Here is a 13,070-nt window from a genome sequence, read left to right on the forward strand (position 1 = left end):
GTCGGTAAATATGAGAAGTTAAAACAATGTGCATTTCAGTTTCTCAATGTGATTTAGTAGTACAGGTTATCTCTGGCTTTGCAGAGACAAAAATAAGTAATCATTTAGCTAGTGTTTTAAATGTTTTTCATAAATGAAATCACAGTATAAGAGGGGAGTTGAGAGAACTGGAAAGCTGATAGTGATACTGTAAAATTGTATAGCTATAACATGTGATCACTACCAAAGCACAGAAAATAAGCATCCGAGTTTGAGACTGCTCTGTAGTATTTTTCTGAGTACTGTGTATTAACCTGTATGTTACTGGGGTTTAAAATGCATTAATGTTTGTGTAAAAGGCGGCAGTGAGAAGACAAAGCAGCAGGACAAAAAAAAGAAATTATTGCTGAGAAGGGCCTTATCTCGAGTCCACACTTGAGAGCTATTGAGGAACAATGGTTGAACCATTGGTTTTCAGAACTTTGTTGTAATCTCTTGCTGAGTTTACAGTATGGTTTTATCTGGGAAGGGCAAACCCCCGCAGTGGCAAAGAGCACCCTCCTTGTGCCTTAGGGGGCTTGAGGGAGAACAGGGCCTGGAAGCGCCGGGCCTAGCGGGCAATGGAGGGAGACTGGGGTAACGGCCAGGAAGAAACGTGGCAGCTTTTCAGAATCTAATTTCTTTAATGACTGCTTTGAGTTTAGAGTTAAATAATGAGTGTTTTGATTTCTGGGAGCTGTTTGTCAGTATATGTATTTGTCAGTATGCCATGGACTCTAAAGTGGAAATAACCAGGCAGTGCAACAACGGACCTACTGCACGCATCGCTGAGTCCTGTTCAGCTGAATGTGTCGGGCCGAATGATGATATCTATTCAAAATATCAGTTTTCTATTTATTCTAGTTTAGTAAATCAGTGCTGGCTAAAGTTACAATATGGGTAAGAAGGACGAGCAGTAGCATGAATGTGAAGGTAATAACTGCCTTGTGCCTACCAGATCTGCTTCCAAGTAAATCCTTCTGTATAAACTTATTTTTATTCTTGGCTGTTGTGCTCCAAATGTAAATGGTATAATGCATCCTTCAACATGAATTAGAGCATTTATATGCTTTCTAGTTTTTATATTGCAAACATTAGAGGTGAGAAGTTAACTGCACTTTTTTCTGCCAAATACTTTGTTACCATGCACAGGACCTGTTTGAGCCTAAGTTTGTAATTATTTCCTGTATAATTTTCACACCAAACTATAGTACTGCATTGCATTTACGTGACCAGGAGTGTCAGGAGCACTCACATAAGGTTTGTGGCCTGTAAAATAAGCTGTTATTGAATGAAATGAGTTAAACTGCACAGGAAACACTGAAGGTACAGATCCACGCTGTAGGTAGGCCATGCAGTCATCATACAGCTGGGCTACATGCTCATTTCTGCCTGTAAATTTGGACAAGATAATGCTACTATTTCATTTGTAAGAAGTGCTGTACAGGCCTGTCTACTGAGAAGCTCTTATGATATATGGTATAGATAAGTCAGTTCAGAAGAGAAACAGATTTTAGCTATGAATTACACTATTGATATTTCCAGAAAATTCAGCTTTGGAGCTCACTAGGAGAAGGAGTCCTTGTTTTCAAAGTTATTCACTTAGAAACAAGCAGCCAACAAGTTTCTTTGTTGCAGAAGAGTGGAGTATAGGATTTAGGGGCCTCCTGTACAGCTTCACACACATGGTAGAGAATTCTCTTCTACCTGGCTCTAGTACATGCGAAGCACTGATATTCCTTCTATCAAGGAGAGATGGATGAGTGTGGCAGAAGGTATTGCAGCTTTGTATTTTTGCAGCCATTGTGGAATTTTTCATTCAGTGTTTTTCTGGTTGCTGGATTCAGTCTTCACCCATTTGCTACCAATTTCAGCAGTTCTTACTGTGCAGGTGTGGCAGGTATGGTGATGAAACCTCTGCAGGCTTTGCCCAAGATTTCCCCTGAATTGAAACTCAGGAAAAGATCTGTTTGCAGACTCCTAGAATGAAGGACAAAGGCAGCAGTGTGCCAGCCAAGTGAATCATAGCATGAGAGGTTGGTTATATTTGGAGTTTTGCTATCCCACTGGAGTGGGAACAGGAGCCTTTGTCAAAGTCTGCCACTCTGATGCACCGGGAGGCCAATGAAATATTTCTTCTGGCTAAAAAAGGACCAAATGTTTGGAATAAAGGAAACAGTAGCCTAGAAGGCGAATTTCCATGGCTTTCAAGCTATACATGAGTTGTTTGCAGTTTCTTCTTGTTTACTTAACTGGTATTTCCAAATGTCTCTGTTGATTTCTGGCATTGAAATATGAGTAGGGGCATGACAATAGAAAGTGAAAAGGCACATTCCCCAGTTTTTGGGTACATTATTCCATGAATCTCTTTTGTCGTTGCACATGACCAATTGACCTTTGAAACTGTGTCAGAAATAACTCCACATCTTGATGGATGACACTGACCTTAATAACAATAACAAAAAGAGAGGGAAAAATGCAGTCCCTTTTCTCTGTAATCACCATGGACTGCTGGCTGTCAGGCTCAGACTTTCCTTATTGTTCTTCTCATTTACAAGCCAGACAGCATTACAATGGTTTTTACTTATTGGCTGGTACAAGAGCTAATGTGAAGATGGGTAGTGTGAGTGCAGCAGCCAGAACTTCATGGTGTTAAGAGAGAGGGAAAAGAACTTAAGAGCCGACCTTAAATACGTGGCAGCGACTTTGCAAACAAGACTCCTATGCTCTGTTGTGGTAAACTGACTATTAAAAAAAATAAATAGAAAAAAAAGAAAAGAGGTGGAATAGTTTTAAATAGTGTTTACACATAGCAGTATTCTCAAATGGGGATATTTTTTGCCTCCAGGTAACACACAATATATGTGTTATCATTGAGTGTGTATTCCATTAAGAAACAGACCTGGATGAGATTCTTGTGGACAGATTGTGGAATGTTTCCTTTGTCTTCCTGACTGAAACTGAATAATAGGATTTACCTGATACAGAGATCAGGCCTTCTTGCTTAAAAGAATAGACAAAGCAAGAATGGGAACAGAAACTTTTTTTTTTATCATTTCAAGGAGGGGGGAAAAAAATAAATAGAATTGTCTCAGCTTCTGTAATGCTTCTGTGCTGATATGGCAAGATAAAAACTGCTTACTAGCATTAAAAAAAAAAATCTTCCGTGCAACTATTGAGTTGAGAATGTATCATTAACTACTTTTTTTAATCAACATTTTTAAATGATGGCAATGTCTGGAGTTAATGAGAGGAGTGCTATATTCGTTTGATAGATCTTTTGTCCCTCCAGGTTTAGGAAGCAGAAAATGTTCCCGTTACACAATTCACTAAACTCGTCTAAAGAAGTGAGCCCAATATGGTGAGCCTTTCCCCTGGCCTTCAACAAAGGCCATTGTGAAGCTATTCGATCGGCTCCTTTTCCAGATTTCATGCCCATTAAAGCATCAATTACCTCTGACATTTCTATCAGCCTTCTATTAAGTTTGCACTTAGTAAGTTTCCAGAAATTACGAGCAAATTAATCCACACATTAATCAGATTGCAGAGGGAATAATTTTAAAGAGGAGGGAAATGCTCAGTATAATTTATGATAATAGATTTTTAAATTAATTGCTTCCTTTAGTTAATAATTTGTTCTCTTGTGAATACGTACTTGATATTACACTGGAAGCAGTTGTTTTTCTGGCTTGATCAATTAGTTAATGTTTACACAGCACTTTGAAGATGTAAAGCACTATGTAAATGCAGACCTGTTGTAGATCAGTCAGAAGTCTGCCAGGCTCATAGCCCTCTTTGTATATTTAACAACCGTCGAGTTGCTTTTAGCCTTCCCGAGAAAGGTGTTTCTTCTTTCTTTTTCATATTTTTAGAGGGCCTTTGGTTGTGTTGGTGGTTTTTCAGTTGCAGGGCTTCTTTTTTTGTACCAATACTGCATAAGCCTCTTCATTGCACTGAAGAGCCCCAGGAGGAAGATGAGCTAAAGTCCTATTTCTTGCGTGCGATTCTCTTATTATTGCCTCACTTAACAGATTTAAAAGCCCTCTGGACCTGAAATCAATAAGATCGGAAATGGAATAAATTAGTTGTGTTTACTCTGTTTATTTTCCTGCCCGTGTATGACTGAATACCTGTCTCTTAACACGGGGACAGGGATGCAGCTCAGCGAATTTCAGAACTATTTGAGGTTCTTAAATAAGGATTAATCGAATTGAAATAAACAGTGTGTCTTCAAAGGGGCTTGCTTTGGGATGCACAGCAGGGGACGTTCTGCATTGTATGCTGAAGTCAAGTTAGATGTGGAGACACACAATGGGTAAGTGGTTAAGCTTCAGCTGAATTTAGGGACTTGAAATACTTGGAGCTGGTTGGAGTCGGGCTGTTTGCAGGGGAGCTCTCGGGTACTAATCCCGTCATTCCTAACAAAGAGATGTAGATGTTGAAATGCAATGCTTGTTTTGCTCTCAGTCTTTTTTTTTATTTAACCCTACAAATATGTCAGCCCGTTGCCGAGGTTTTATATGGCAAAATACCCTGTGCATCACATCCTTATTGTTCTTTCAGGACAAAATGGAAACTAAGCAAAAAACCAGGAAAGTGAGAACAGGCATATTGCAGACACAGACACCTAAGAAATTGTGATTAATACTACTCACCAGTTTTATAACGCTTTTGTCTAGTGGCACTGGCCTGGAACAAACAATAACAAACCAACCATAATGTAACATCCCCTGAGAGCCATTTGGATCATGCAGGAGCTCGAAAGCCGACAGCATGAGCTGGTGAAAACTGTTCTAATTACTTGTTAAGATACACTCTGAAACCTGGCGAAGGAATCTGTGCTGAGTGCCACAAATGGTGCAGCAGTGCCACCACCTGCAAGAAGGAGAGACTCTGAGGGGAGGGGAGAAAGCCGTGAGGATAATTAAAATAAAGGGAAACAAAGGTCTGAGCTTAAAATCTAACCGAAATCCCACTGCAGCCATGCCTAACGAGGCCAGCCCTTGGCCCTTCTCCCAGGAGTAAGTTTGTTTTCATCTCCAGTGCTAAGTCCAAGACGGACAGGTTGTGATACGCATGTGAAACCTGAGCAGCAGAGAAGAGAAACCTTTCCTGCTATGGTTTCCTTCCTTGCCTGTGGAGTGGGACGGTGCAAAGTAGGCTGACTTTTTCCCTGAGATCCTCCTGGAGCCTGATGCTCCTGTTGGTCTTCCCACAGGTGGATTCCAGACGTACTGGGATATGGAGGGGTGAGAAGGAACTTCAGGCATTTCACGCTCCCCTGCTAGGTGTTGGCATAGGTGCTTCATTTTCTTCTCTTAGTTGAATGGCTAAATATCTTTACATCAGTTTCATGTGGTGTGATAACTGAGTGACAATGCAAGATGGTAAGAAGTATGCTTACCAAGGAAATAAGTTTGCTGAGGATAGTGATGAAGCAACCACGCCTTGAATTCCTTATCGATTAAAAAAGGTACTTTTCTGGTGTAAGGATTCATAGTCTGTGGTGTACCTGACAGGTCATCTTCACAGCCTTACGTACATCAGGGCCAAAGGGAAAGAACTGTGCTGCTTTCTGATGGCAGCCTCTCCCTCCATGGTGTACCAGGGACTGTTACTGCTTTATGTTAAATGTCCAAAGTTTGAACATTCATATAGGAAAAGCCCAAGCTTATTAAGGAAATCTTGAATGCTATGGTTATGTATAATAAGGACTAATGCCACAGAAAGAAGGCAAAAGCTGTCTGTGTAAAATTGTCAATTTAAAGGCTTAGAGGAGTTGGGGATTTCATCCTTAGATGATTTGAAAGGCCTAAATATTGCAGATCCTGAAGACAAAGCAAGTCAGAAATATGTGGTGTAAATAAATCTACCAAATTTTTAACCAGAAATCATTTGAATTTTCTATGTGTAAAATGATTTTGCATTCAGCCTTTCAGGCTCTATTGCCACTGTTGCTCCTCCGCAATACTGATGTCTGAGCTGGAATTGTAGACTCCAGTCAATTGAGGATGCCTCTTCATTAGGAGCATTGTGTTCAATTTAATATCAGCTAGGTGGATTCAAGTTATTTGCTAACTTTTTGTTGGTTATACAGCATTCAAGCAAACCTACTCAAGCACAATGCACTAATGTTATCAAAAGCAACTTTCTGATGATCTGCTGGTTGCAGTCAGTGCTATCTCAATTTATTTCAGGTTTCCACTGTCATTGGCAAACAGTTTTCTAATAAACACTGTCTCTAAAAAAGTAAAGAAAAGAAAAAAGTTTCCCAGCTGGGAAACAGGTTGCTGGGGTGTTTACTGGCAGCGTGAATGATGAAAAAGCTGAACAGGTACACACCAGAGAGCTAAGATTTGCTGGGAGCCTGTAAAAGCAAATCAGAAAAAAAGAGCCCCACTCTTTTCTGCGGAGAGGTGAGTGTAAGAGGGAGCTTTCCTGTTTGTTTTTTCCCAAACAAGGAGGAAGCCCTGAGCTTTATTTTCCTATATCTTGTTTAGCCACCTTGATTAACGTCTATATTCAGGCTCCTTAATGGATAGTGTATTATATAGGTTGTTTGAGGTTAAGTAACAATGGGGAACATGGCTAGCACAGTTTCCCATGTCTCTAAATATAAACACAATAAGAATCCTGTTAAGACAATGAAGCAAGATAGAAACAGGCTTGCTGCTCTAGCGCGTAGGCTCTTTTTCTTGTTTTCTGGCCATTATGTAAACTGACAATCTGTTTTTCCCATTTGAGAGCAGACCTCTGCCTTATCATCATCACAGCAGATGTGCCCAGAGAATGTTTACCAATAAGGAAAGAGGCATTGCCGTTGTCTGGGTTGTTATTTCCTACAACAAAGAATAGAGGAGTTGGGATGAAGGAGGAGGACGGAAGGCAGCCGGTGTCAAAACGCTACGGGGACAGTGTTAGCGGGGACCCTGATGTGCATGCAGCGTGCAGCAGAGCCGTCACACAGCTACCAGCTTCATTCAGAAGTGTGGGTCTGCGGAAGAAGTGTTAACTGCCACCAAAATCTGTGTGCACGCACCCATGCCCACAAGCACAAGGTTGCTGTGTCTTTTTGAAGGCATCTGTGCAAGCTCCAACCCCCAACTGAAGTTACATCAGATCAAACCCTCCCATGCAAATGTGCACCACCTGTGTGAAGTGCATTTCAAACCACGCATGCCACATCTACTAGGACACCTTCATTTTATTCTGTGCTATATTAGTAATATAACCTTGATACAAAATTCATGTATCTGCAAGGCCAGCAGGTATTTTGCATAGATAGGAGAAAAGTTCTTCTAGAAAACTGAATTTCTCTGGAAAAATAGAAAATGACTGCTCGGGAGCAAAATCAAATTCAGGTATGAACAAAGCAAAATATAACAACTAGGCAGGAAGAATATTTGTACAGTGATGGTAAAATTCCAAGTGTTAATTATTCATTAATATCTGTGAGTTCAATGAAGACAAAATAGTTATGAGACAGTGCAGCACCAGACCTGAACTTTTCCCCATGTTCAGGTAAAAGATTTCCTTTTGCCCAAAGCGGCTGTGACCGCTAAACAACAACTTCTAAGAGCCATGAAGTATTCAGGCTGGGGTTTTTAGGTTGCATTTGTCTAAAAAAAAAAAAAAAAGTAAGATAAATATATTTTGGTATTTACTTGTATATTACTTACGTAAGTGAATTCCATTAACCACCAGACATCCCTTCTAAGCAGACATAGCCTTAAGCTGTCATTTGACTTGTAGCTCTATCGTTTCCCCATCTGCAAAGTAGGAATGATGGTTTTCCCTAATGAAGTGTTATGAGAAGGCTTTAACTCATATTGATGAAGATCTTAGCATGGACAGTTAAAAAGTGGAAGGAGTTGAGAGCTGGTTTTGCAAGGATTACAAAAAATGGGTGCCTTCATGCTGCTTGTTTTGCAGTGAATCAAAAGGTTCTTTAAATTTTTGCAGTGGGAATAATAGGCACAGAGTTCAGGTCTCACTTATCTGGCTAAAAGGAATAAAAGCCAGAGGAAAAAAGTGAAATACTGACCCTGTTAACAAGTAAATATAAAGTGTCAGGACTTGGTGTCATTCTGATTTCTCCAAGCTATAGATGTTAAAAACCCAGTAGTGCCTGCATCGGAGTGAAAATGCACCAGGTTCTGTGTTCAATAAAAACAGCTTCATTCTCCCTGCTGTAGCTGATGAAGACGTGCTCAGCTGTAGACTGGTGCAGGTACAACCAAAAGCAGAATTTGTGTTTTTCCGGCTGTTTGAAAAGCTTCAGCCCCCAAGACAAAGTGTCACCATCTGTGAGTGAAGGTCTCGGCAGCTGTATTCAGGACGGTCATTCAACTTGCATTAATATAACTTCACCCTCTGTGTTCATCCCTTTGTGACACTTTGGAGATGCCATAGATATGGAAAGCAAGGGCACAAGGTTAGTTCTTCTGCGCTGGAGTCAACACACATAATATATTTTGACCTCCTGGGATTTTGTGGAGTGGTTCATTAGTGCAGTGGAACTTATTTGAGGCTCTAAGCTTTTTCTTCCAGGTGTTTGTCTCCCTAATTATCTTTTTTTCCTGCTTTTATCAGAAATACTTATTACTAGAAAGCTGTAGGGTTAATAAGCCTGGAATTTTTGAAGTAGTCTTTTGTATAATTGTTATGGCCCATTTTATAGGCACTGCAACATCATAGTCCCGTAGTGAAAAAAAATCAATATTTCTCCATCATACTTTAAAGACTAATTCCCTGGAGTAATCTCTATTCTCTACTAGTTTATTCTAAATAAAATTGATTTTTTTTTTTCTGGGAGATTAAAACATGCCTTGAAGATTGTCAGTGGTTTTGTTGTGTAGGCCTTTATTAATAGATTCCCTGCAGCTTAATTCTGTTTATATAAGTTGAAAACAATAAAAAGAGTTGACAGTTTTGTCAGTCGTGTTTGCTCAAAAAATATTAAAAAGTAAAATAATAAAAAAAAGGAAACGCAGACACCTCCTCCCCCTGATGTAGCAAACGACATTGCTGTAAACAGACTTCAACGAAGTGTTTAGGAAGATCTGACTCATTAGAGTGGGCTGTTGGGTTTATCTATGAAATGTTAAATCATGCAGAAAGTGAGCCATAGGTCTTGGTGTGCGCTTTGTTAGCCAGGAGATGATTGTTTATCACGATCAACAATAACTGACGTAGGAGTCTGTTCACAGAGATATATCCTACTGTGCTCTTTGTCGGTGAACGTAGCGGTAGCGAGGTTTCGCTGTGGTGTGACAGGCTCAGACATCAGACAAGTGCAAGGATGTACTGTAAGTGGCTTGTGGGCAGAAGCTTCCTGTATAGAGATACTGAAACTGGTACGTTTACTTTGGAGGGGAAAAAAAAAAAGTGTATTCTTCCTTTAATAAGCTGCATTTTTCATTGATAGAACTTGCCTCGTGGATGTGCCTGCCAACAGGTAGCAGCTGCCTTTGAAGGTTAAGGTAAACCTTGCGTTATCGCTTAACAAAATGCAGTGTTTAAATAGTTGCCAACAGTGGAAATTTACAGTTCCCAGTCAGATTGCCTTAAAAGACAGAGGAGCTGAGATCTAGGTGCTAATGCCGATACATTAGTTTTAATCATGGTTATCTTCCAGGAACTGAGAAACCACTTTGCAAGTGATCAGAGAACCTTCTCAGGATCGTATGAGTCAGCCTCCCTCTTAATTTGCTTTATTTTAGGAACTGAATGAACTATGGATCTCTCCCATGGCAAAGTGTCAAAAGGCTTTATTATTATTAAAGCAGGATGAAAGCAAAATTTTTGTTGAAGATGATTTCACAGATATGATTTGAGCTTGCCTAAATTTCCTTCAGTTCAGTTGTGATGCGGGACAGGCTACCACGGCTGAGTTCTGCCCCCAAGTTGTCACCAAAAATGTCACATCAAGCGATTCCAACATGACATGATTAATTGGCTTGCATTCACTTCAAACACCATCCAGTTTTACTCTAGATATATCCTGTACATTTGCTTTTCAGTGAATGGGTTCAAAATTTGGAATTTGTACTTAAATCTCTTTCAGCAAAGTGTTCTCTTTAGCACAGATAAGAATAATGAACTACTTCTTCATGAAACAAAAGCACAATATACCTTTCCTGTCTGTTCACTTAAGTTCTTGAGCAGGAAAAAGTCTGGGCATGTGCTCAGCATTGAACCTATGTGTATTCCTACTAGTTTGAGGTTATATTGCTCTTATAAATTTCATCAAATAATGCCCTGAAACTTATGTTGGCCTTTAAATTGTTGTGAATCAGAGACATCAAAGACCGATAAAATGGTAGAGTAGCCCAAATAATGACAGAAGTACCTTGGAGGATTCAATCCCAAATTTAAATTTGAACTCTGGAAAAATTGTATCTAAACTCTCTGATGTGGTCCCACCCTTTGCCCCCAAGCATTTTTATGTTTTATTTAGGAAAGAATTTCTGACAGAATAGAAACACAATGAAAGATCAGATTCACTAAAGAAGAAAGATAATACCATATTTTGTGTGTTTTTTGTCCAAAATGTTGTAAAATATGGATTAACTAGAACCCAAATGTCTTGAACCTCAGGAACCACCTTAGTGTTCACCAGAACAAATTCAGGACCTAGACAAACTTGTGGGAAGAGTAGTAGACGTAACAGCAGATATTGCTTAGAAGCAATACTTCAGAGGTTTTGCTCTGTTGAATAAAATTGTTGGAATACAACTTTTGAAGTACCACCGATTCATTTGTAAAAACGTTGTGTTCAATTTCACTGTGACACGTTTTCATATTTTTTCTATAAAAGATCATGAAAGCAATCCATAATTCATGTAGGCAAAAGATTATTTAGAATACTTCTTAGAGGAACGTGTTACAAATTGATGTATCAGGAGTGGGTAACTTAGTTAATTCTTTGTCACAGAAATGAACAGTATTGAAACCAGTTATTGGCTGGCCTGCAGACTGGTGTGACAGCTTGTGGATGCGAACCAGGCAAGAAATCCAAAGCAAAATTATAGGGTGGAAAGTACAAAAGTAGAGGAAGAAAATGAGCTAAAGAAAAGTGTTTCAGGACAGCCCTGAGGTCCCTGTGTTGGGAACAGACGGAAGAAGTGAGCTGTCCTATCTTCCCTTGGTCAAAATTTAAAAAGTTTTGAACTTTAGTTATCTCTTGTGCTTTCAGCTTGATATGGGAATTATCTTCAAAGTAGTTATCTGAAGTTTTCTATCTGGAGACAAAAAAAAACAACTTTAAAGGAATACTAAATACAACTGAAAGCAGTAGAAATCTACTAACTGTTGAATAAAAAAATTTCCTTTTATCTATAAATAGGTTATTGATTCTGATACAGCAACATCACAGTGTGGGTGGAAGAAGAGCTCCGGAAGAATTGATCATCTCAGAGAGGAAAAAAGAATTATTTTTACCCCCGGGAATGATATTTAATTTTGTCTGGGCTTTTTATTTGACAGTATTTCTGTTCAGTTAATTATAATTCCAGAAACATGCTGTTATAAATTATTTGCAATATATGTTCTTCAGATTTCATTTGTCACCCTCTGAAAATGTATTGAACTAATAATGAATGGGCACTCCGATCCCATAAATAGAAATAGCTGGAGTCAGAAATATTTAGCTTCCAATCCATATTTTGGAGAATTTGTTGAGTTCCTTGGAGAGTTCTGATCTAGCTACTATGTACAATGCCACAGATATTCTTCCAGTGACACTGGAGATCATTATAAGCAGCAAGATTAATTTGTGAGAGAAAGAGGAGAAAGCTGATGCTGAGGCCTGATGCTTCAGGGAAAACAAAACAAAAAGAGGTGATCAGTTAGAGACTTTTTCTTATGATAGCTGTAGTCTCTAGTGTCCTGTAGTGTGATTGCTGTCATTTAAGAAGCATGCATCATGTTGGAATAAAAAGTAGAATAAAAACATTCTTGCTATTTCACTGTATCTTTTGTTGAAATGCTGAATTTCAAGAATTCAAGTTTCAAATTGTGTGAAATTAAAATTTCAACAATTTATTTGTTTATTTATTGAGAAATACTCTGCTGCTTAGCTGTTAAAGAAGAAACTGAATCCATCTGCTGGTCTTCTAAGAAAGATAATCTTTTGTGTAGCTAGAAATATTGGGAATAAATGTAATGGTGGTGGATATTTCCAGTCGAGATGGAGATACCATTTTTTACTATAAAAGTTCAGAAAACAAGCTGCAAGAACTAGATTACATTGGGGGGGAGGAAGTGGTGGGGAGCTTATGTCCAGTATATTCTGTGAAAACAAGCTGATGTTCCTTATGTATTGGGTTAAATGAAGCGTAACGTCAATGAAGTTAGCAACTAAAGTAAAAATTGCTTGCAATAGGAGAAAATCAAAGTAGAAATTTTAAGCAAAAATAGATGGAAGAAACATTAAGATCCTTTGTAAAATTATACAACTTATTTGTGACATATTTTTCTGAAATATAATCAGTGTTGTTTGAGTCTGGCCTTCTTTTCAGGAAAATGAGTTCTAGCAATAGGGACAGAAAGTGGAAACCAGTGATGGTTTGAGTCAGTTGTGAACCTCCTCATTAAGTTAAATAATACCATCCTCAAAACTCATCCAATAGCAACATCTCAGTTCAACAATTTCTTTTCAGTCCATTTCATTGTCATCTCCCTTTTACCTAGTTTCTTAATCACCTTGTAGCATCCATATATTCATATTACTAATTTTCTACATAGCTTTGTTTGAAGACCGTTGCTGAAGTCCACGCGCTGTTCATAGATTTTAAAAGTAGATCAGAGTGAATGTGGTAAAAGAGGATAATTACTAGCGCTAAGGAATCTCTTGTATACCTATGATATAGGATACTGAAAGCCTTTGGGAAAGGCTGAACTCCTTCAATATCTGTTGGCATCAGCCTGCAGGAGACAACCAGCAGTATATATATAGCATAATTAAATTCTAGGGCTGTGTTGATTCTTAAGATTATTGCCAGGGAACTTTTCCAGCTGCTGAGAAAAGGTTGAGAGAGTGCTTAAATTAG

At 38.8% G+C, this 13,070-nt stretch overlaps 1 protein-coding gene across 2 annotated transcripts in view; it reads left to right on the top strand.

Annotated features, from left to right (window-relative positions):
• THSD7B (thrombospondin type 1 domain containing 7B) overlaps window positions 1-13,070 on the top strand; it is a 456,617-nt gene that overhangs the window by 32,230 nt on the left and 411,317 nt on the right. Inside the window, exon 3 of one of the 2 annotated variants that reach the window (XM_080600715.1) lies at window positions 9,446-9,500. The exons of the other annotated variant lie outside the window; for it this stretch is intronic. The gene's annotated coding sequence lies outside the window, so the exon portion shown is untranslated. The remainder of the gene's footprint in view (window positions 1-9,445; window positions 9,501-13,070) is intronic. 2 annotated transcript variants of the gene reach the window in all.

This window comes from Anser brachyrhynchus, assembly GCF_964034855.1.
Source record: "Anser brachyrhynchus genome assembly, chromosome: 7".
Taxonomy (NCBI): Eukaryota; Metazoa; Chordata; class Aves; order Anseriformes; family Anatidae; genus Anser; species Anser brachyrhynchus.